Below are 25,984 nucleotides of genomic sequence, written 5' to 3'. Positions count from 1 at the left end.
TCGTGGGCATAGAGTAGGTCATAGTATTGCTTTAATATTCTTTTACTATCCACAGGATCTGTAATGATGTTCTTTCTTCATTTCTGATAAGAGTAATTGTGTTTTTGCTCTCTTATTTTCTTAGCCTGGCTAAGAGCTTATCAAAATTTTATTGATCTTTTCAATGAACTAGTTTTTGGTTTTCTTGATTTTCTTGATTCATCTTCTGTTTTTAATTTCATTGATTTTGACACTATTTTTTATTACAGTGGTCCCTTGCCTATTGTGGGCATTAGATTCCAGAATCTTACACAATAGGCAAAAATCCACAAAGTAGCTACCTTATATTTTTTATTATTCATATATATTTAAGGCTTTATAAACCCTCCTCACACTCTTATAAACCTTTCCCACACTGTTAAGAAACTTTCTCACATTTATTTTGTTTATTTTACCACAAAAATAATTAAAATAATATATGTGTATATATATAAATACCTATATACTGCAATATCCCATGATATAGTGAAAAATCCATGATACAAAATTAGGTATATACAATTAAAAAATCCGCGATACAGTGAGACCGCAAAAAGTGAACAGCGATACGGTGAGGGACAACTATATATCCTTTCTTTCACTTACTTGGGATTTACTTCCTCTTATATTTCTAGTTTCCTAAAAAGAAATCTTAGATTGATTTTAGATTTTTTCTTTTCTAAGGTATGCATTTAACACTATAAGTTTCCTTCTTAGCTTTTGCTGCATACCACAAATGTTGATTATCTGTATTTTGATTTTCTTTTAGTTAAAAATATTTTAAATTTCTTTTGAGATGTCTTGACTTGTTATTTAAAAGTGTGTTTAATATGCAAGTATTTTGTGATTTTTCACTTAATTTTCTTTTACTGTATTTTAGGTTTTTTTCTTATTAATTTTAATTTATTGTATTAACACGGATTTAAGTGTCCTACTCAATATAACACCATCACCCCCCACCCCTATGTCCCCATTACACCACTTTTGACCCTTCCCCCTAACTCCCTCACCACCTTCCCTCTGGGATTTGCTGTCCAGTTTTCTGTATCTATGTGTTATGTATATATAATTTCACTAACCTTTCACCTTCTCTGATTTTATCCCCTCATCCTTTTTCCCTCTGACAGCTATCCCTCTGGTCTCTGCAACCCCACCTCTGCCTCTATTCCATTCCTCAGTTCACTTTCTTCATTAGATTACACATATAAGTGAGATCATATATTTATCTTTCTTTGTCTGGCTTATTTCACTTAGCACAATAATCTTCAGGTCCATCCATGCCATAGCAAGAAGTAAGATTTACTTCTTTTTTGCCTCCACATAGTATTTCACTACGTATATGTACCACAGCTTTTTAATTTATTTCTCTACTGATGGAACTTAGGCTGTTTCCAGATCTTGACTATTGTAAACAATGCTGCAATAAACAAGGGGGTGCATATCTTCTTTTGAATCAGTGTTTTGGGATTCTTAGGATATATTCCTAAAAGTGGGATAGCTGGGTCAAAAGGCAATTTCATTTTTAAATTTTTGAGGAAAGCTATACTGTTCTCCACAGAGGCTACATAAGTCTGCATTCTCATCAGCAGTGCAGGAGGGTTTCCTTTTCCCCACACCTTTAACAGCACTTACTGTGTGTTGATTTGTTAATGAGCACCATTCTAATAGGTGTGAGATGATATCTCATTGTGGTTTTAATTTTCATTTCTCTGATGATTAGTGACATTGAAATTTTTTTCATATGCTTATTGGCCATCTGTGTGTCCTCTTTGGAGAAGTGTCTATTCATTTCTTTTGCCAATTTTTAAATTGGATGGTTTACCTTTCTGGTGCTGAGTTTTAGAAGTTCTTTATAAATTTTGGTTACTAACCCCTTATCAAACATGTTGGCGAATATGTTCTCCCATTGTGTGAGTTGTCATTTTATTTGTTAATGGTGTTTTTTGCTGTGCAAATCTTTTAAGTTTAATATAGTCACATTTGTTTATTTTGCCTTTTATTTCACTTGCCCGTGGAGATAAATTGGCAAAAATATTGCATGAGAGATATCGGAGAGTTTACTGCATATGTTTTCTTCCAAGATGTTCATGATTTCTTGACTTACATTTAAGTCTTTTATCCATTTTGAGCTTATTTTTGTGAATGGTGTAAATTGGTTGCCTAGTTTCATTTTATTGCATGTACCTGTCCAATTTTCCCAACAGCATTTTTTTAGAGACTGTCTTTACTCCAATGTATGCTCTTACCTCCTTTTTCAAGTATCAATTGTGCATAAAGGTGTGGGTTTATTTCTGGGTTCTCTGCTCTGTTCCACTGACCTATATGCCTGTTTTTATGCCAGTACCAAGCTGTTCTGAGTACAATGGCCTCATAGTATAACTTGATATCAGGAAGTGTGATACCTCCCAGTTTATCCTTCATTTTCAAGATTGCTTAGGCTATTTGAGTTTTTTTGGGGTTGTTTTTTTTTTGGTTACATATAAATTTTTGAAATATTTGTTTTATATTTTTGAAGTATAACATTGGTATTTTAATAGAAATTACATTACATCTATAGATTGCTTTGGGTAGTATAAACATTTTAATGTTTATTCTTCCTATCCATGAACATGGTATATGCATCCACTTGTTTGTATCTTTCTTGATTTCTTTTTTCAATGTCTTATAAATTTCTGAGTATAAGTCTTTTACTTCCTTGGTTAAATTTACTCCTAGGCATTTTATTACTTTTGATGCAATACTGAAGTGGGTTGTTTTCTTAGTTTCTCTTTTAGACAGTTTATTGTTGGTGTATAACAATACCACTGATTTCTGAGTATTTGTTTTATATCCTGCCACGTTGCTGAATTTATTTATCAGATCCAGTAGTTTTTTGACTGAGACTTTAGGGTTCTCTATATACAGTATCATGTCATAAGCCAATAATGATCATTTTACTTCCTCTTTTCCAATTTGGTTGCCTTTTATTTCTTCTTTTCATCTGATGGCTGTGGCTAAGACTTCCAGAACTATGTTGAATAAGAGTGGTGAAAGGGGGCACTTTAGCCTTGTTCCTGACCTTAAGTGGATTGCTTTTAATATTTGTCCATTGAGTATGATGTTGGCTGTTGGTTTGTCATAGATGGTTTTTATCATGTTGAGGTATGTTCGTTTCCTGTATTCCCACTTTGCTGAGTTTTGATCATAAATTGGTGCTGAATTTTATCAAATGCTTTTTCTGCATCTCTTGATATAATGTGAGTTTTATTTTTTCTTTTGTTTGTGTGATGAATCACGTTTATTGATTTGAGAATATTGTATCAGCCTTTCCTCTCTGGAACAAATCTCACTTGATCATAGTGTATGACTTTTATTTTTATTTAGACAATTAAATTTAACAGGGTGACATTGGTCAACCAGAATACATAGATTTAGAGAAAGCATCTCCACATCATTTGGACAGTTGATTATGTTGTATACCCACCACCCAAGATCAAATCATCTTCTGTCACCCTATATTTTGTTTCTCTTTAAGCCACCCCTTTCTTTTCCCCCACTCCATCTCCTCCCTTCACTTTCCCCTGGTAACCACTGCACTTTTATCTATGTCCATGAGTTTCAATTTTGTGTCCCACTCATATATGGAATCATACAGTTCTTAGCTTTTTTTTTGGTTTACTTATTTCACTCAGTATAATATTATCAAGGTCCATCTATATTGTTTTAAGTGATACTATCTCATCATTTCTTACTGCTTAGTAGTATTTCATTGTATATATATGTACTACATATTCTTTATCCAATCCTCTATTAAACGGCATTTGATCTGTTTCCATGTCTTGGCCACCATGAACATGGGGGTGCACGTGTCTTTACATACCCATGTTTCAAGTTTTGGGGGTATATACCCAGTAGAGGGATTGCTGAGTCATATGATAGCTCTATTCTTAATTTTTTGAGGAACCACTATACTGTCTTCCATAATGGTTGTACTAATTTACATTCCCACCAACAGTGGATGAGGGTTCCTTTTTTCTCCACCGCCTCTCCAACACTTGTTATTACCTTTCTTAGTCATAATAGCTAATCTAAGCGGTGTGAGGTGGTATCTCATTATAGTTTTGATTTGCATTTCTCTAATAGCTAGTGATGATGAACATTTTTTCATATATCTGTTGGCCATTTCTATTTCTTCTTTGGAGAAGTTTCTGTTCATGACCTCTTCCCATTTTTATTGGATTGTTTGCTTGTTTGTTGCTAAGTTTTGTGAGTTCTTTATATATTTTAAATATATATATTTAAAAGCCTTTTACCTGAGCTGTGGTTTGAAAATATCATCTCCCATTTAGTTGACTGTGTATTTACTTTGTGGACAGTTTATTTTGCTGTGCAGAAGCTTCTTAGTTTGATGTAGTCCTATTCATTTATCTTTGCCTTTACTTCCCTTGTCTTTGGGGTCAAATTCATAAAATGTTCTCTACTGCCAAGGTCCATAAGTTTAGTACGTATGTTTTTTTCTATGTAATTTATTGTTTTAGATCTAATATTTAGTCATTTGATCTATTATAAGTTAATTTTTATGCAAGGAGACAAACTAGTTGTTTCATTCTTTTGCATGTGGCTTTCCAATTTTCCTAGCACCATTTATTGAAGAAGCTTTCTTTTCTCCATTGTGTGTTTTTGGCTACTTTATCAAAGATGATTTGACCATACACATGTGGTTTTATTTCTAGGCTCTCTATTCTGTTCCATTGGTCTGTGTGTCTATTTTTCTGCCAGTACCATGCTGTTTTGATTATCATGGATCTGTAGTATAGTTTGAAGTCAAGTATTGTAATGCCTCCAGCTTTTTTTTCCCCCTTAGGATTACTTTAGTTATTCGAGGTTTTTTTATGGTTCCATATAAACCTGATGATTTTTTGTTCCATTTCTTTAAAAAATGGTAGAGGTATTTTGATGAGAATTACATTAAATTTGTATAGTTTTGGGTAATATGGCCATTTTAACTATATTTATCCTTCCTATCCATGAACAAGGAATATTTTTCCATTTCATTGTGTCTTTTTCAATTTCCTTTAATAATGCTTTGTAGTTTTCAGTATATAGGTGCTTTACATTCTTTTTTATGTTTATTCCTAAGTATTTTATTTTATTTTTTGTTGCAACTGTAAATGGGTTTATATTTTTAAGTTCTTTTTCCAAAGTTTTATTTTTGGCATATAAGAAAACAATAGATTCTGTATATTAATTTTGTATCCTGTGACCTTACTGAATTAGTTTATTGTTTCTAATAGCCTTTCAGTGAAGTCTTTAGGGTTTTCTCTATAGAGGATCATATCATTGGCAAAAAGTGAAACCTTTACTTCTTTTTTTCCAAAATGGATGCCTTTTATTTCTTTCTCTTGTCTGATTGCTCTAGCTAGAACTTCCAGCACTATGTTGAATAGGAGTAGAGAGAGTGGGCAGCCTTACATTGTTCCTGATTTTACAGGAAAAGTTTTTAGTATGATGTTAGCTGATAGTTTGTCATAAATGGCCTTTATTATGTTGAGGTATTTTTCTTCTATGCATATTTTATTGAGTGGTTTTTTGTTTTTTGTTGTTTTTTTTTTTTACAAGGACAGAGGGGGGGATAGATATGGACAGATAGGCAGGAACAGAGAGAGAGATGAGAATCATCAATCATCAGTTTTTTTGTTGCGACACTTTAGTTGTCCATTGATTGCTTTCTCATATGTGCCTTGATCATGGGCCTTCAGCAGACTGAGTAACCCCTTGCTCAAGCCAGTGACCTTGGGTCCAAGCTGGTGAGCTTTTTTTTGCTTAAGCCAGGTGAGCCCACCCTCAAGCTGGCGACCTCAGGGTCTTGAACTTGGGTCCTCCTCATCCCAGTCTGACACTATCCACTGTGCCACTGCCTGGTCAGGCTATTGAGTGTTTTAAACATAAAAAAGGATGTTCTATTTTATCAAATGACTTTTCTGCATTTATTGATAGGATCATATGTTTTTGTTCTTTTTTTGTTGTTGAAATGGTGTATTACATTAATTGTTTTACATATGTTGAACCATCCTTGTGTTTTGGGGATGAATCCCACTTGATTATAATGAATTATTTTTTTAACATGTTGTATTCAATTTGCTAGTTTTTTGTTTAGGATTTTTACATCTGTATTTATTAGGGATATTGGCCTGTAGTTTTCTTTTTTTTATGTTGTCCTTGCCAGGTTTTGGTATGAAGGTTATGTTGGCCTCATAAAATGTACTTGGAAGTTTTGCTTCTTCTTCAATTTTCTGGACGACTTTGAGAAGGATAGGAACCAAATCTTCCTTGAATGTTTGGTAGAATTCATTAGTATAGCTATCTGGCCCCAGATTTTTATTTTTGTGGAGGTTTTTGACAGTTGTTTCTATTTTCTCCCTGCTCATTGGTCTATTATGCTTTCTACTTATTTGTGATTCAGTCTAGGCAGATTGAATTGTTCTAGGAATTTATTCATTTCTTCTAGATTGTAGAATTTGGTGGCATATAATTTTTCCACAGTATTCTGCAATAATCCTTTGTATCTCTATGACATCTGTGGTAATTTCTTCTCTTTCATTTTGGATTTTATTTATATGAGTCCTTTCTCTTTTTTCCTTAGTAAGTCTTGGCAGGGGTTTGTCAATTTTGTTGATCCTTTCAAGGAAACAGCTCTTTGTTGTATTAATTTTTAATTTTTTCTATAGTTCTTCTGTTCTCTATTTTATTTATTTATGCTCTAATTTTTATGATTTCTTTTCTTCTGCTTGTTTTGGGTTGCCTTTGTTCTTCTTTTTATAGTTCCTTAAGATGTGATGGTTATTTGTTTACTTGGGCTTTCTTTTGTTTTTTTCATATAAGCCTGGAATGATATGAATTTTCCTCTTATTACTGCTTTTGCTGCATCCTATAAATTCTAATATGTAGTGTTGTCATTTTTGTTTGTCTATATATATCTTGATCTCTTATTTCTTCTTTGATACAGTAATTTTTTAGAAGTATGTTGTTTAATTTCCACATTTTTGTGGGTGTGTTTATTTCTTTTTTGCAGTTGAATTCTAGTTTTAAAGCCTTATGGTCAGAGAATATGCTTGATATAATTTCAATCTTTCTGAATTTGTTGGTGTTAGTTTTGTGGCCTAGCATATGGTCTCTTCTTAAGAATGTTCCATGTACACTGGAGAAAAATGTATACTCTGACGTTTTGAAATGAAATTTTCTGTAGATGTCTGTTATCTCCATTTGTTCTAGTGTTTCATTTAAGGCCAATATTTCTTTATTGAGTTTCTGTTTTTATGAATAATCTAAAGCCATCAATGGTGTATTGAGGTCTCCAAGTATGATTATATATATATATATTTTTTTTGGCTTGTACTTTTAGATCAGTTAGTAGATGTTTTTTATATTTTGGTGCTCCTTGGTTTGGTGCATATATATTAAGAAGTGTTATTTCTTCTTAATACAGTGTCTCCTTTATCATTATGAAATGTCCAACTTTATATCTCTGGTTATTGTTGTTGCTTTATCAGACATGAGTATGGCTATACCTGCTTTTCTTTAGATGTTATTTGCTTGGAGAAAACTTTTCTAACCTTTCACTTTGAATCTATTTTAATCCTTGTAGCTTAGATGTGTCTTTTGAAGGCAGCATACTGTTGGGTTTTGCTTCTTGATCCAATTTGCTACTCTGTGCCTCTTTATTGATGAGTTTAATCTATTTACATTTAATGTAATTATTGACTCTTGAGGATTTCCTATTGCCATTTTATATACTGCTTTCTGATAGCTTTGTGTCTTGTTTGATTTTTCTTTTTTATTTTTCTGTCATTTTTGTTTGGTGGTATTCCATATTTCTATCTTCTGTTTCTTCTTTTTTTAAGCTCTGTGTTTCAGTAGTGGCATTTTCAGGGGTGGTTGCCATTAGGTTATTAAAAAAATTAATGTATTTATTAGAGTCCATTATCTCATGATTGCTCCTGCACTCCATCTTCCTTTGCTACTGATGTTTGTACTCTCCCCTTTTACGTTATTGTTGTCACAGATTATCCTTGGTTTTATTGTGTTTTTTTTTTTGTTTTAATTTTTACTTGTAATTTTGTGTTGTTGTTTTTTTTTTTTTTTAATCTGATTGGATAACCCCTTTAGTATTTCCTGTAGGAGGGGTGTCTGTAAACATTTTCATTTCCCCTTTATATTTTAAGAATAGCTTTGATGAATATAGTATTCTTGGCTGGTAGTTCCTCTCTTTCATTATTTAAATGAAAGGTTCACTCTGTTCTGGCATGTAGAGTTTCTGCTGATAAATCTGATCATAGTCAAACTGGCCTTCTTTTATATGTTATATTATTCTTCTCCCTAGCTGCCTTGAGAATTCTTTCTTTGTCATTGATTTGTGATAATTTCATTATGATGTGCCTTGGAGTAGGTCTGTTTGGGTCAACATAACTCAGCATTCTGTTTGCTTTTTGGATTCAAGGCTCTGACTCTTTCCATAGGCTTAGGAAGTTTTCATTGATTATTTGTTTGAATATGTTCTCCATTCTCTTTTCCCTTTCTTCTTCTTCTAATATACTAGTTATTCTTATATTGCTCTTCCTGATGGAGTCAGACAATTCTTGTAGGGCTTTCTCATTTTTTAAAATTTCTGAGTCTCTCTCTTTTTCTCTCTGTAGTATCTCTTGTTGCCAGTCATCAATGTCACTGATTCTCTCCTCTATCAAGGCTGTCTTATTGGCTAAGCTTATTACCTCATTTTTCAGTTTGTGTATTGAGTTGTTTTTCTCTGTTTGGTTTTATTTTTTACAATTTCAATTCCTTGGTAAAGTACTTTTTGTGTTCATTAAGTTGTTTTTTGAGCTCACTAAATTGCCTTTCAGTATTTTCTTGTATCTTATTGAGTATTTTTAGAATTCTCTGTCATTAAGCTCCAGGGTTCTTATGTAGTTGAGTTTTTTTCTTGGTGATTTTTCATCATCTATCTGAGCTACATCTCTCTCTTGTATATCCATATTTGATTTTTTTTTCTTGGCAGCATTTGCAAGTAGTGTTGTTAATAACCCCAACAAGACATAATTATTCCTTATTCTGGTAGGCGGTGCTGTATTACAAGATTTGCCTCTGTGAGAAACTTAGGTGGAGTTCTGCTAAGCTGTTGCTGTCACTGTCATAATGATGCAGGGAGGGCTGTCATGTTGGTAGGAGGGGCTTGTTCTTAGGGCTTTGAAATTTTATGGCTTTAGCAATGGCCAACAAGGGGTCCTCCAGGGCCCTCCCCCACATCCTCACAGCACAGGGGATCAAGTGCCCAGGCACCCCCACCTCTCACAAGAGAGAGCAGCCTGTAGACCCAGTTAAGGGGGGTCTGTGACTGCCACTGTTCACAGAGCAAAGGGAGCATGTGGGACCAGGGGGTCTGTAGAGACACAGTCCGGTCCCTCCTTTGATACCACTCTAAGCACTCAAAGTGCAGCCCTGGGCAGGGCAGAGGCTGTGTGCCACAAGCTGGTGTCCAATCTTCAGGCGCAGTTGCAGCAGAGATTGCAGATCAGGGGTGTTCCACCAACACACGCTATACTCTGCTCAAGCTAGTGCCTGAGCTTCAGAGCAGGTGGAGCACGGATCCCAGATCAAGCGTTTGGTGTCACAAGGTTAAACTCAGCCAGCAGATCAAGCATGCCCCAGTGCCCTGTGGGCCAATCTCTATAAGCTATTCACATGCAGTTCTTAGGAGTGCGCCATGGGCTTTGTGTGTGCCCAGTGCATGCAATCGCTCAGTGCCTGCAATCACAGATGCGGCCGATGCTGGGAAACAGCCCTGCTACTCATTCTTGGTCATTGCCTCTCTCTCAGCTCCTTCCCTCAGACTCTCCTCTTCACTCAGCTCCAGCTCTGAGACAAAATGTGTGCCAGCAGTGTCTCCCTTCCTCAGGTCCATGAAGAAAGAGAAAGACTCAGTCCTCAGTCATTTTTTTTCTTCTGTGAGCAGATTCTATGTTTGGCCCACCTTCCTGTGCAGTCATACCTTTGTCTATCTGGAGTGTGTATATTTCAGGTTCATCTGGATTTTTTTTTTCTGTGTATAGTTGTAGAATTTGTTGAAATTTCAAAGGGAGAGATCAGGAGGATCTCTCATGCCTTCATTTCCCTGACGTCACTCAGTGTGTGATTTTTTTGATGTATTGCTGAATCCTGTTTGCTGATATTATGTTGAGAATTTTAGCATCTATGTTCATCAGGAATATTGGCCTATAGTTTTCTTTCTTTGTAGTGTCTTTACCAGGTTTTGGATGGAGAATAATGCTTGCCTTGGAAAAAATGTTTGGAAGTCTTCCCTTCTCTTGAATTTTTTGAAATAGCTTGAGTAGGATAAATGTTAGTTCTTTGAATATTTGGTAAAACTTACCTGTGAAGCCATCTGGTCCAGGACTTTTGTTCACTGGGATTTTTTTTTTTTTTTTTTGTGACAGAGACAGAGAGAGACAGAAAGAGGGACAGACAAGGGAAGACAGACAGGAAGGGAAAGAGATGAGAAACACCAATTTTTGTTGTGTGTCCTTAGTTGTTCATTGATTGCTTTTTCATAAGTGCTTTGACTGAGGGGGGGGGTGCAATAGAGCAAGTGACCCCTTTCTTAAGCCAGCAACCTTGGGCTTCAAGCCAGTGACCATGGGGTCATGTCTATGATTCCACGCTCAAGCCAGTGGCCCCGTGCTCAAGCTGGTGAGCCTGCACTCAAGTCAGATGAACCCATGCTCAAGGCAGTGACCTCAGGGTTTTGAACTTTGGTTCTCCGAGTCCCAGTCTGATGCTCTACCAACTGCACCACCACCTAGTCAGGCTGCTGGGAGTTTTTTTGATAACTGTTTAAATTTCATTTATTGTAATCAGTCTGTTTAGGTTTTCTGATTCTTTCAGATTGAGTTTTGAAAGATTGTATGTTTCTAGGATTTATTCATTTCATGTGGGTTATCCAATGTTTTGGCATATAAATCTTTATAGTATTTTCTTACAATCCTTTGTATTTTTGCAGTGTCAGTTATTACTTCTTCACTTTCATTTCTAATTTTATTTATTTGAGTCCTCTCTCTTTTTTTCTTGATGAGTCTGGTTAAAAGTTCATCAATCTTGTTTACTTTTTCAAAGAACCAGCTCTTGGTTTCATAGATCTTTAGTATTGCTTTGTTTTAGCCTCTCTGTCATTGTTATTTCCTTTCTTCTGCTTCCTCTGTTGTTAACTTTCTGTTCTTTTAGATGCAGGGTTAAGTTGTTTTCTTGAGGGTTTTTTTTAGTTTTTTTTTTTTTTTGCTTCATAAGGTACACCTATAATGCTCTGAACTTCTCTCTTAAGACTGCTTTTGTTGTGTCCCATAGATTTTGAGTTGTTGTATGTTCATTTTTGTTTCTAGGAAATATTTGGTTTCTTTTTTTATGTCATTGTTTACCTTTTTTGTTTTTTAATAACATGCTATTTAGCCTCCAAGTGTTTGAATGTTTTTCAGGTTTTCTATGGTAGTTAATTTCTATTTTCATGACATTGTGATCAGAGAAGTGGCTTGATATGATTTCAATCTTCTTAATTTACTGAGACTCGTTTTGTGTCCTAACATGTGGTCTATTCTAGAGAATGTACTATGAGCACTTGAAAAGAATGTATATTCACTGTTTTGGGGTGAAAAGTTCTGAATATATCAAATAAGTCTGCTGTTTCTTTGTTAACTTTCTGTATGAAAGATCTATCCATTGATGTTAGTGGGGTATTAAAATTCTCTATTATTATAGTATTGCTGTCAATCTTGCCTTTTATATCCAGCAAAATCTGCTTTATATATTGATACTTAGGTGCTCCTATAATCGGTGCATAGATATTTACATGGTTATATCCTCTTGTTGAATTGCTCCCTTTATCATTATGTAGTGACCTTCTTTATCCCTTACTATAGCTTTTGTTTTAAAGTGTATTTTGTCAGATATAACTATTGCTACCCCAGCTTTTGTCAATTTCCATTTGCGTGAAATACATTTTTCCATCCCTTCACTTTCAGTCTATATGTGTCTTTTTTTTCTGAATTGTGTCTCTTGTAGACAGCATATGTATAGGACCTGTTTTCTTAAGCATACAGCCATTCTATGTTCTTTTTCTTTTTTCCAAAGTGAGAAGTGGAGAGGCAGACAGACAGATTCCCACATGCACCTGACCAATATCCACCTGGCATACCCACTAGGGGGCAATGCTCTGCCCATCTGGGGCATTGCTTCATTGCAACTGGAGCCATTCCAGCACTTGAGGCAGGGGCCATGGAGCCATCCTCAGCACCTGGGTCAATTTTTGCTTCAATGAAGACTTGGCTGCGGGAGGGGAAGAGAGAAATAGAGAGAAAAGAGAGGGGGAAGAGTGGAGAAGCAGATGAGCCCTTCTCCTGTGTGCCCTGGCTGGGAATCAAACCCAGGACTTCCAGATACCAGGCTGATGCTCTGCAACTGAGCATACCAGCCAGGGCTTATCCTATGCCTTTTGATTGGAGCAGTTAATCCATTTACATTTCAGGTTATTATTGACATGTACTGTACTTATTTGTTGCCATTTTCTTCTTTAAATCTACAATCCTTTTTGTTCTTGATTTCATTGTTTTTCCTTTGGTCTTTTTAAAGTAGTCTTTGTTGTAGGTTCTTGTTTTGCATCAGTTTGAATATTTCTTGCCAATCACTCCTGGCTTCCAGTGTTTCTGTTGAGAAGTCAGATGTCATCCTTATGGGGGCTCCTCTGTAGGTAATTAACTGCCTTTCTCTTGCAGCTTTTAGTATTCTTTCTTTGTCTCTTAACCCTGGCATTTTAATTATGATGTGTCTTGGTGTAGGCCTCTTTGGGTTCCTCTTTAATGGGACTCTGTGGTTTTTGAACTTCTGTGACCTTTTGCTTTATCAATTTAGAAAAATTTTCAGCTATGATTTCTTTAAACAGGTTCTCTATCCCTTGTTCATTCTCTTCTCCTTCAGGAACGCCTATGATGCAAAGTTGTTTCTCTTCATGTTGTCACAGAGGTTTCTTAGAGTTTCCTCAGTCTTTTTGAGCCTCTTTTTGTTTTGCTAATCTGCTTCTCTGCTTCTATCTTGTCTTTTAAATCACTGATTCAATCCTATGCTTCTTCCAGCCTGCTATTGATTCCTCCTAGTGCAGTCTTCATTTCTGATATTGTATTTGTCATTTCTGACTGGTTCTTTTTTTATGATTTTAATTTCCTTTTTTATGCTTGCTACTCTTTATTTAAGTGTTCATTATGACCATCCATTTTTGTTCTAAGATTCTTGAGCAACCTAAAAATCATTATTTTAAACTCTGCATCTGGTAGTTTGGTTACTTCCATTTCATTTAGTTCTTTTTCTGGGGATTTCTCTTGTTGATTCATTTGGGTCATATTTCTTTGTCTACCTATTTTGTCTGTGTATTAGGTAGTGCTGTTTGACTTTGAACTTCTTGTGGTCTCTTTATGAGAAAGATAGACTCAGTGGTACTGACCTCTTGGCCTTCTATTTTCTTTGTTCTAGGAATGCTTCTTGAAGGTACTGTTTTCCCTCCTGTTATATGTGAGTATTAAATGCAGTTGGTCCCTTTATGGGGGCAGTTATCCCTTCAGGTTGGCAGGTTCTAAGGGTCAGCCTTGATCATGTACTTTACATACTGTGCAATGTTTATCCTGTTGGGTGTGTTTATTCTTTGCAGTGTCTGGTGCTGGTTAGGCTCCTGCTTTGGGCATGCTGCTTCTCCATTTAGCTGAGTCTAGTGTTGGTGCTCTCTGCCACCTACTTCCAGTTTTGTTGATTCTAGGTCTTCTTGTGTTGGCATCAGCCATTTTTTGTAACCTACTCTGGGCTATGTGTCTACAGCTACTTCTCTTTTCACTGTTTGTGTCAGCATTTTCTGTGCCTGGGTTGTGTGGGAGGTGCCATCTTGTCTATAAGAATCATGTTCCTTTTGCCTAAAAATGACACCAGCTCCATAAAAGCCCCAAGCTCAGTAAGATTTGTCTCCACTTTTTAGTTGCTGCACCTCCTCTTGCCATTGCTTGGTTTTCTGATAGTCTTCTGTAGAAAGACTGTAGTGTGGGCTCAGACTGGCTTCACCCAACCAACCCCTCTACAAGTTCCTAGCTTATTGCATTAGGGCAGCTGAGATTGAAAATACATTAGTGGGACTTTCTACTTCAGGGGTCTCTTGGTCAGAAGCTCTATATGGGGAATGTGACCCCTATTCTAGAGCCTAATCTCTCAGCCACAGTTGGATACTCAAATTTTATTTCTCCCCAACAATGTGAGCAGCAGGTTCAGATTGAGTGTTGCTGAAAGTACCCTCTGCAGAAGTTCTTACAACTGGTGAGACCCTGGTCTCAGGAAGGAAGACTGAGAGAGTCCTCTCATGTCCTGCCAGAAAGTGGCTAAGCCCTCAACCAGACCCAACAATAGGTTCACAGGGACCCCCACTTTAAATGTCCATGCTTCAAGCCTCTCTCCCTTCCCCTGTCAGATCTAGCCTAGCAGGGCAGGATATTCAGCACCCAGATTGGCTGACTATGAAGCTCCATTCTATCCAATACACATGAACCACTGTGTTGGTGCTGATTACAGAGAGCAGAACTCACCTCAGCTGGGCCAAGTGCAAGCAGTCCTTTCTTATGATACCACTCTGTCAAGGGTTGTTAGGTCCTGAACCAATGCTATCCATAGCTGGCCACTGTATATGCCCACCCTGGGCCTCCCTGTTAAAAATCTGGTGCAGACCAGTGGGAGACACTGCCCGTGACTGGTCCTCAGTAGCCTTCTTTGAGCTATAAGCAATGCAGAATTTGTGGCTGCCTCTGCTGGGCCCACCTGCACATGGAAATACCCAGCTGCACACCTTGGTTGACTTTTATCCACATTGGGCCTAGGGGAGGTCCACTTATAAGGCTAAGGTTCCCTGAGTCCCACCTGCTGCAGCCTCTGTCTGCTGGCTGTTTATTGGGCTTGGCCAGTGAAAAAACATCTGATAGAGTCTAGAGCTTGTGGCAATTCAAGGATTTGGAAGGGTGGTGGGTGTGGCTCCAGTGCTCCAGGTATCAGTCTGTCTAGACTTTTTTCACAGATCCCAGTAGGATGTGGTCACCAGGAGTTTGGTGGTTGTGGCCTCTGAGACCCAGAGGTGTGGTCTGCCTGCAATTTGGACAGTTTCTACTGAGGCTCCAGTGAGGTGGAAGCACCAGTCTTAGACTTGGGAGTGTGTGGGGAAATGCTCTGTCCTCCACACCAGAAAACTGAGTCACTGATGTGCCCCCTGCTTCCTGACTTCTCAGAAGAACCAAATATCCATGATTGGAGCAGAAGAGTCTCCCAAGGGTGGAGAAGTTGCTTTTTCCCAAGCTGATGCCACTCAGAGGGAAATGCTCCACCCAAGAAAGATGGCACCTGCAGTACTGGAGAATGACTCAGCACAGGGGTTGTGGTGGCTGTTCCCAACAGTGTCTCTCCCTGCACCTCCAACTTTACATTCTCCTCATGCAACTCTCATCCTCTCAGCCCTCCCTCCACTGGAACCCCAGGTAAGTGGCTATGAACAAGATTTTCTGTGCTGGCCCTTTAACATGCAGCCTATATCTCGAGCTTAGTCTCTTTCTCACAGACAGATACCCTGGCTCTTTTCACCTACAAATGCTCTGTGGGCACCTCTTCTAGGCTCTAGGGCTCTAGGCTTGGGCTCCAAGCCTGGGGCTGAGCACCCATACCTCTCAGGGTGACCCTTCCCACAGTGAAAGTTCCTCTGGACCCTCAGCCACCACTTACTCTTGGGAGTGGGGCAGCCCTTTCCACATCTCTGCCCTTCCTACCAGTCTCGGTGTGGCTTCTTCTGTGATCCTTGGTTATAGACTCCTCTTCCTTTAGTCCAAAGTTATTTTTTTCAAGATGATTGTTCTTAAGTTGTAATCCAATTTGGTCCTGGGAGGTGGCAGTTGGAATGTTTGCCTACTCCATCACCATCTTGGAATTCTGTTTTAAAAAATTCTGTTTTAATTCTACTGTGTTCTGAGAGAAGCATTGTTATGATTTTTATTCTTTTCTGTTTCTCCTTTTCTTCACCTTCTAGTATTTCCATGACATGTGTGTTATAACTTTTGTGGTTACCCTATATTTCTTGAATAATATATTTTGTTTCTAGTCCTTTTCTCTTTCCTTTTTAGTTTTGGAATTTCCTATTGTCACATCCTCAAGCTCAGGGCTTTTGAGTCAGCCATGTCCATTCTTTTGATGAGCCCATTTCTAGCACATTTCTAGTATATTTCATTTCTAGCACAGGGTTTTTTATTTTTATCATTCTAAAAAATTATTCCTTAGAATTTTCATCTCTCTGCTTACATTATCTATATATCCTTATATAGTGACTGTTTTTATATTAAGTTCCTTACTAAATTAATTATAGTTTAAAAAAATTCCTGTTCTGATAATTTCAACATTCCTGTCCCATATGATTCTGGTTCTGATACTTGTTTAGTCTCTTCAAACTCTGTATTTTTTTTCTTTTCCTTTTTTTTTACTTCTAGTATGCCTTGTGATTTTTTATTGAAAGATGAACAAGGTGTTCTTGTAGAAGAAACTGCAGTGAACAGAGTATATGTAATGTAGTGGTAAGGTGTGGGAGAAGAGGAAGTATTCTAAAGTCTTATGATTCTATCTCAATCTGTAATTTAGGTCAGGTGAGCCTGTGCCCCTGAACTGTGATCTTCACCAGCGTTGATAGTTCCTTCTTTCCCCCTCTTATATGCAATGGAATGGCTAAAGGGAATTGAAGATTGGTTTTTCCCTTTCCTCATGTGGAAGGCTAGAATGAGCTGGAATATAGTATTTTTTTTTCTCCAAGTATGTTTGGCCCTGGTAAAATAGTTTCTGTTGAAGGTAGGCTTCCTTAAGAATAATAAATTCTTTGGAATATTTCAAAGTAGTTAATTTCCCCTTTCTTCTGCTGGAACCTTGTGTATTTTTCTCCTGTGTTCTGCACAAGGAACTTGTAGAATTCCTGGTAGTAGATCTCACAAAAGTATAGAGGTCTCCCTATGACAAAGTTCCCCTTGAATTTTAAACTCTCAGAGGTGAAGATTAATAGCAAAATAATTTAATAAAGTGATGTCATATCTGGTTATCCACTGAGGAAAAAAACATGACAATAAGTTCCTACCTCATACCTTATATAAACATTAATTACTACTGGGTCAAAACCTTGGAGTCAAAGGGAAAATTTTATAAATCATGGATCTTAACCCCTTATCAGATATATCATTGATGAATATGCTTTTCCATACAGTAAGTTGTCATTTTGTTTTGTTTATGATTTTCTTTGCTGTGCAAAACCTTTTAGTTTAACATAGTCCCATCTGTTTATTTTTCTTTGTTTCCCTTGCTCTAGGACATATATCAAAAGTGTATACTTTTGGGTATGAGTCAGGGTCTCAATAATAAAATTAAGTTCAATTTCCAGTTTTACTATTTATCAGTGGTGTGATTCTTGGCAAGTCATTCAAACTATGGTTTAAATTTCCTAACCTACAGTATGCAAAATATAACTTCTTTGTGGAGTTGTGACCAACAAGGAAGCCTACCTAACACAGAAAAAACATCTGCTATAAAATTTGGTAAGAACGAGAAGGTCATAGATGATGGCTGCTAAAATTGAGGTAAGTTAGGAATATAATATTTGTTTATATATTTATTTATTATTGTATTTTTCTGAAGTGAGAAGCAGGGAGGCAGAACACAGACTCCCACATGCACCTGACCAGGATCTACCTGGCATGCCCACCAGGGGGTGATGCTCTGCCCATCTGGGGTGTTACTCTGTTGTAACCAGAGCCATTTTAGTGCCTGAGGTGGAGGCCATGGAGTCATCCTCAGTGCCCGGGCCAACTTTGCTCCAATGAAGCCTTGGCTGCAGGAGGGGAAGAGAGAGAGAGAGAAAAAAAGGAGGTGGAAGGATGGAGAAGCAGATGGGTGCTTTTCCTGTGTGCCCGGGTTGGGAATCAAATCTGGGACTTCCAGACACCAGGCCAATGCTCTACCCCTGAGCCAACCAACCAGGGTGATATATAATACCTTTTTTTTTTAAACAGAGACAGAGAGTGAGTCAGAGAGAGGGACAGATAAGGACAGACAGACAGGAATGGAGAGAGATGAAAAGCATCAATCATCAGTTTTTTGTTGCGACACCTTAGTTTTTCATTGATTGCTTTCTCATATGTGCTTTGATGGTGGGGCTACAGCAGACCGAGTAACCTCTTGCTCGAGCCAGTGACCATGGGTCCAAGCTGGTGAGATTTGCTCAAACCAGATGAGCCCATGCTCAAGCTGGTGACCTCGGAGTCTTGAACCTGGGTCATCCATATCCCAGTCTGATGCTCTATCCACTGTGCCACCGCCTGGTCAGGCTGGAATATAATGCTTATAGAAAGTTTCACTCAACAGAATTAATTCAGTTAATGTATTAGGATTATAACTTCAAAGTTAGTTAATAACAACAGCAGCATCAATGATTAATTGAGGGCTTATAATGTGCTGGGCACTGAGTTTAGTGTGTTTATTCATTATTTCATGTAATCTTTATGCTACTTTTTTTTTTTTTTTTTTGTATTTTTCTGAAGCTGGAAATGGGGAGGCAGTCAGACAGACTCCCGCATGCGCCCGACCGGGATCCACCCGGCATGCCCACCAGGGGGAGATGATCTGCCCATCCGGCGCATTGCTCCATCCCGACCAGAGCCACTTCAGTGCCTGGGGCAGAGGCCAAGGAGCCATCCCCAGCGCCTGGGCCATCTTTTGCTCCAATGGAGCCTCGGCTGTGGGAGGGGAAGAGAGAGACAGAGAGGAAGGAGAGGGGGAGGGGTGGAGAAGCAGATGGGCGCCTCTCCTGCATGCCCTGGCCGGGAATCGAACCCGGGACTTAGGCACGCCAGGCCGACGCTCTACCACTGAGCCAACTGGCCAGGGCCTCTTTATGCTACTTTTTAAAATATCATTATTATGTCCATTTTATGGTTGAGGAAATTGAAACTGAAAGAACTTATGGAATTTATTTGCCCAAGGTCACACAGAGCTAGTCATTTGTACTATTGGAAGCAGAACATTGGCCTTTCTGGCTTGACTATACAGGGTGGGGCAAAAAATAATAATAATACAAGACAAACTGTGTTTTCATACTCACAACTATAAAACTACTTTTGCCACACCCTGTAGTTCTCTAGTGTAGATGATTCCAAGAGGAGACAGACGCAGAAATAGAACTTTTGACTTATAAATAATTTTTACAATTAGTAGCATCAAGATTAATTCATGTGCATAATAGTGTATTGAACCAATGCCACTATTTTTCTTTTTTAAGGGTAGAGAATTTCAGAGCTTCTGACAGAGTGCAGTTAGTATTTCCAGTCTAATCTTTTGTCATAGTATTGCTATTTTTGGCAAAAATGAGAAGAGGAAAAAGAATAATTTGAATCAAGATGAGGTTACCTGAACATTTGTCTTTCTTTGTTATTTGAAGTTCCACTTGCACACCCCAGGGTACTCCACAATCTAACTCCCTTCAGGAATAATTGCAATATCATGCAGAATGAAACAGAGTGCTAAAATTCATGATATATTCATACACAAAATTTTTTTTAAGTCAGAATCTTGCCCCTTTGGCTCCTTAAATCAACCAAAATCTTGCCCCATGTTAACATGCTTTCCAAAAACACACACATGTTAACTGTCAAAGTGAGAGAGGATCTAATAGTCTGGTATAATCTTGTAGTGCAATACCTCATATAAATGAATGTTCAACATATTCTGGTTCAATTTTGAGAAACTCATTGATTCTTAAGGTAGCTTCATCTATCTTCAAAGAGTTTTAATTGTTGAAAACAACAACAAAAAATGATAATAGCTCATCTTTTTACTGAGAGTTTATGTTGTGCCAAGTACTGTGTTAAATGCACAGTGTATAAATTGTCTCATTTATCGTCATAACCTTTGTCACATAAATGCTACTATTAACTCCAATTTACAGATTAAAAACATGAAGCTTTTGCCTGACCTGGTGATGGCACAGTGGATAGAGTGTTGGACTGAGTCATGGAGGACCCAGGTTCGAAACCCCAAGGTCACCAACTTGAGCACAGGCTCACCAGCTTGAATGGGGGGGTCGATGACTGAGCATGGGATCATAGACATGACCCCATGGTTGCTGGCTTGAGCAAGGGGCCACTCACTCTGCTATATCCTCCATCCCTCCATTAAGGCATATATAAGAAAGCAATCAATGAACAACTAAGGTGTTGCAACAAAGACTTGATGTTTCTTATCTCTCTTCCTTCCTGTCTGTCTTTCCCCATCTGTCCCTCTCTCTGTCTTTCTTTGTCTCTGTTACAAAAAAATGGAGTTTTATATATATTTATCATAATTATAGCATTATCAGATTAAACTCTAATTCACTTGGTAACACTTAAATATCAGAAAACAGCACAGAACATTCAGAGTTAAACTTTAGCTCCTTTGGACTAAATTTTTTACATTTTCTACATTCCATTATTGTAGAAAATATGAAATTGGATGGACATCTGATTGAACAGAAGAAGGGAAGGAAAAGAAGATCTTTGCTTCTTCACACTTAAAACGTGACATCCTAGGACCTTTCTGTGTTCTCTTTTATGCAATCTTCATGGCTCCACTCACTTATTTTTTTAAGATGCAAGGTTAGCTCTATAGCAAAGCAAATCAATTTTTATATACAAGTTTTCTAAGTCAGTCTTTGTAAAAGTGCACACAGTCAAGAATTGTTCATTTCTAAACTATTTTCAAAATGTTTATAAGTGATGCAAATGCAAAAATATTTATCATGGTAAACATCAGCAAGATAGATGTGTTTACACAGTCAACTGATGTTTGTTTCTCTCTGACCAATTTTTGGATGTTTTTTTCAACAATCTGAGTTAATTTTTTTCTACATTTATGTAAAATTATGTACCTTTGCAATAATTTACTTATAATTTGGATCATATCCAAAAGGTTCAACTTTTCTTAAGTCAACAGAATTACTTTTAAGCCATTTAATATCACAATCTTAAGATTAATATTTTTGTTATAAAATTAGACATTTATAAGTCTGCAATTTTAAATCTTTAAGACATGAGATGGTTTTAGAATATTTTAACCTTACCTTTTCCCTCTTAAAATCACAAACACTACACCTACATACATAACAATGGATGAGCTGTATGTAGTCTTCCAGTCAGATATTTACCCTAAGCCATGTGAGACGACTAAATCTGTCTTTATTAATGTCTGTTTTAGAAATCATGCACCAGGATGCAACATTTTTACAATGCTTAAGGTTTATACAGCTTTTTTTCATATCTGGGAAAGGGAACATAACTTAATATCAGAATAATCACGTCCCCTTTCCAACATTCAGCCATATGTTACATCCGACTGACTAACGCCAGCCCACACTGAAGCAGTTCTGGCAATGGCACACTGTCTCCAAGAAAGATAAAGAAAACTCTTCAGGCAGATGGCCAGAGTAACAATAAAAATTAGGCTACAGTCTTCATTTATTCTGTTTGTAGGCATAAGTGAAAACTTATTTTAACCAAAAAAATCTGTAACATATTTTTAGTAATTTGTATGGTGAGTGAATGGATTTTACACTTCTACTTGAATCAGAATTAAGTTAAAATAAACTCCCAACTCTACCATCTCTTCAGATCAGAAGAGGGATTATATTGGGATTATATTCTCCTCCCTTGCGAGATAAATAATAATCTCATTTAAAATCATAGTGATCCATGATAACAAAAAAGCTGACACAGTTTCTTGCTGTTCACTGTTGCAGTGTTCCTCCTAACTGATTGCTTACCTACATCAACACCACCGTTTTATGTTAGCAGATTTCTGAACAAACACTTCAATTCATTTTTAAATCACTCTTTTATTTTGGCAAGTTGAGATTTATATATGCATTACTTTTGATTTCCTGGGGTCAACTTTTGCAAGAAAAATAACATCAAAACCAAACCCCCACATCATTCTCAGAAGCTCACTTCTTCCCACCTCTACCAACTTTCCCTATCTGGCTTGTCAGAGAAGGTGGTGATAAATTAAGATATCTTAAAGTATTGAGTTTTGATTTACTTGAATAGAAAATACTGTTTGGCAAAAACAAACAAGCAGAAAACATAAACAAACAACTCTGGGATATCTTGATGCTTACATACTCATATAGAGCCTAGATTCTAATGTTTATACATGGCTAAGTATACAGTTCTAAAATAATCAGTTTTTCAAGGAATTTATTGTTTGAGGTTTCCATTGTACATTCATCTGGAGAGTACATTTCCAGAAAATTTAAATATCCTGGGTAGTCTCAATATTGGAGTTTCAAAAATAAAATAAAACAAAGACTAACGGAATCACTGACCAGTTAAATCAGTGGCAATCACTGTAGAGGGTCAGGGCTTATTGACCAAATGAGAGGCAATGAGAATTTCTTATTAATAACCAGAAGAAAAGGGATGCTCAAAAGGAAGAGATAAATTTTTGAAAAAGAGGTAGGAGGCATGAAACAAAAAAAGAGGCAAGGGCAGAGAAGGAGAATGAAAGTGGCAGGTGGCAAAAATGGTGAAATAGAAAAAAGAAAGACATTTTCAGGGATCAAGCAAGAGAGAGACAGGCTAAACTCAGGCTGAGCTGTAAGGGAGAAAATGGTCAGTGGAGCAACAAACTGATGTAACGTGGTGGCACCTTACCTACCTGCTTTTTTTTATCCTGAAAGCCACATGTAATATAAAGTACCTCTAAATCCAGTGTATCATTTAGTACGTTACTTTAAGAAAGGATAAGATAAAAAAATTTTAGGCTGCATATTTTATTTAATCTATTTTTCACAATATTACATGATATTAAGGAAAATTTCAAAATGAAAGGTAGGGCAGATCAGATTTGCTACAGATCATAAATTATCTAAAGCCATTGCACCCTACAAAATATCATCTTTTCTTAAGAGTGGACTGCTGGTTTTAGATTAAAATGTGCCCCCACATGACCTAGCAGAAAATTGACATGGGAAGGAATCCACTTGCTGGTAGAAGGAAGCTTAGTTTTTATCTGTGAAGGATTAGACTCCAGCATTCATAGAGAATTGAAAGAGAGGGTTTGATCCAAGTTTCAAATATGACACTGTGGCTCCCAGCCTTCTGTGAAATCTAGGTCAATTAATAAAATAATGAGTTTGTCAATGACGACTTTATTACATTTATAAACACATTATTTACTTAGTTTATTTTAGCTCTTTAGAAAAATATTAGTTATGCTATAGACAAATTTGAAGGGAGCTAGAACTCTAAGTTTCTGGGGCCCTTAATTCCTCCCTGTTCTTTATTCTCCCCCATGGGTCTGCAGCCTGGACTCTGCCGGCCTGGCTTCAGAGATAACGCACAGAGCTGTTAAAATCATATCATTAGATAAGAATTGCCATAAATGTTATAAATAGTTAAAATATATTTTTTAAATAGGTAAATTTGGTCACTCAAAAAATTGGTGGATAAGATCCTAAAAGTGATAAAGTGTTAAAAATAAAAAAAACCCATGATATTAGAAAGAAATCAGTATAAACTGTTAAACTTCCAAGTTAAAATTATGGTTATATTTATAAAAAAAAATTAGTTATAAGAGATATTCAAGAGCAGCAGGATAATAATCATGCACACAACATGCATGATCTAGCATGCCCTACCTTTCATTTTGCAATTTTCCTTAATATCATGTATGTAATATTGTGAGAAATAGATTAAATAAAATATTCAGTCTAAAATTTTTTAGCTTAGCCCTTCTTAAAGTAACATACTAAATGATACACTGGATTTAAGAGGTATTTTATTACATGTGGCTTTCAAATTTCATAGAATAACCCATTCTAAGGACTGGTTTTTGAATATTTTCTAAAAATAAAAAAAAATACATTGGCTAAATGTTTTATGAGGAATACATACATAAAAATGTATTTATATTAATTATTTAATAAGATTATTTCTTACAATAAGTGTTTAGTAAACTTTAAATTTGGTGAATTCTGCAAATTGCTCATCGGGCAAATTGATTATTCAGTTAATTATAGGTTCACGATGGGACACTTTCACTTTCTTAAGATGACACTGTTTGAAAAACTCAAAATAATTGCCAACATTTAAAAGTCAAGAAATTTCTTGGAAAGCTCTGGATTATTATACTACTTCTGGAAAACTACAAACCTGTGGCACTGAACTTCCATTCTCACACAGCCTCATTAGCTGGCCCAGGGCATGGACACTCCTTTCAGAAGGCCAGTGGTAGGGTGAGCATACAGCCAGTGTGCTCATTGCAGTCCTGCTTAATACTGATTTTTCCTGGTTTATTTTTTTTAATTTATTTATTAAATTTAATGCAGTGACATTGATAAATCAGGGTACATATGTTGAGAGAAAACATCTCTAGATTATTTTGACATTTGATTGTGCTGTATACCTCTTGGTTTAATTTTTAGTAGTGTCCACCTTCACTATATAAGTGTTCAGTATGATGGATAAATCATATGGTCACTCTAATCATATCTCCAGTTCTCTGTAGTTCATAAGATACCCTTCAATCTTATAATTAGCCTCCTTTGCAAACCAATCTGCCTGAGCTTGGCAAGCATTTGAGTGTGTTATTCCTGCAATACCACCCCCCTGTGTAGTTCATGGATAAAAAGCTTTTGTTGCGCTTTCTCCTCTGGTGTTAACTCCCATTTGCTACCTCTTACACAAAAAGATTCTGTGCAATACTGTATTCTTTGCCTTATGGATCTTTACTATAAGAAGAATAATGCTATCATTTTAACTACTGTATGCATACTTTCATATTCATCTTTTAATCAGGATTGGACTAACAATGTCATGTAATATCTTCTTATTGATAAAACTAAGTGGTTATTAACTACCAACTCCATAACTAGCTAATTGAATTTTCAACCTCCAAGCTGGTGTTTGGTATGTACCAAGCCCTGTGCTAAACATTAAACATACAGATAACAGATATGTCATTCATGTTATCATGAATAACTAGTTCTTGTCCCAAAGTAATCAGCCTTGACTTTTGTTTGTTTCTCATCTCTGCATATTTGTTCTTGTCCTATCATCTTTCCTATGAAGGTAGTACCAAGAAATGTGATTGTGTTTGTGTGTGTAAGTTAGTGTTGGAGAAGGAGGAACAGATTTGAACAAAGACATTTTTCTTAAACACATATACTTTTATATGCATAAAAACAAAGAGATGTTAAGGAGCTAGGCTACTTGCTAGTTCAGGTAAGGTCTCAGTGGTTTCTTGTTTCTTGGGGGGGGGGGGTTACAGCAATCGAAATTTAGACTTGTTTTCTGAAAACGTAATTTTTTATCACTTTAACCAGTGCTTTCTGTCTCCTCAAGGTTGACTAGCATCCCTGTAGAACCTAAACTGAAACAAAAATATTTCTATTTTTGTTCTGTTTTCTACCATCTCTATATTCTTGCTCTTTCTTCTAATATGATGTTATTGAAAAGATATTGACCCCTAAAATAAAAGGACCTTCCCATTGTTGTAAAACTGATTGATACTTTGCCTTCAAGTAAGAGAAGTATCATTTCCTCTAACCTCTCTGGTTGAGACTCTGGGCTTTCATGAAGCTGTCTTGGGAATCATTTCTAGTTTCACAAGGAATTTCTTCCTGGGTAGAGCTGGTTAGGCTCTGAAAACCTTAGACAGCCCAATTTCCAGGTACTGGCTATAAAAACTCTAAGTTGGATCAGACAGGACATGATCCACTTCACTGGAAATCATGGTTTTAAGACCACATGTCAGACAAAAAATAACCTATTTTTTGTATTTGGTAGTGTGTCTCAATTTCAGAAACATGACTACTTGGAAATAA

General features: G+C 36.7%; 1 protein-coding gene and 1 non-coding gene across 2 annotated transcripts in view; both read right to left on the bottom strand.

Moving 5' to 3' along the window:
• Positions 1–25,984, bottom strand: part of SPATA16 (spermatogenesis associated 16) — a 287,397-nt gene that overhangs the window by 127,071 nt on the left and 134,342 nt on the right. The gene's annotated exons all lie outside the window — the stretch shown is intronic.
• On the bottom strand, positions 18,943–19,018 carry TRNAA-GGC (transfer RNA alanine (anticodon GGC)). Its single transcript has one exon. It is a non-coding gene; the product is annotated as a tRNA-Ala (tRNA).

Source organism: Saccopteryx leptura, chromosome 8 (assembly GCF_036850995.1).
Source record: "Saccopteryx leptura isolate mSacLep1 chromosome 8, mSacLep1_pri_phased_curated, whole genome shotgun sequence".
In the NCBI taxonomy this organism is placed as follows: domain Eukaryota; kingdom Metazoa; phylum Chordata; class Mammalia; order Chiroptera; family Emballonuridae; genus Saccopteryx; species Saccopteryx leptura.
The sequence above is the reverse complement of the archived record's forward strand: the minus strand, read 5'-3'. Positions and strand labels throughout refer to the sequence as shown.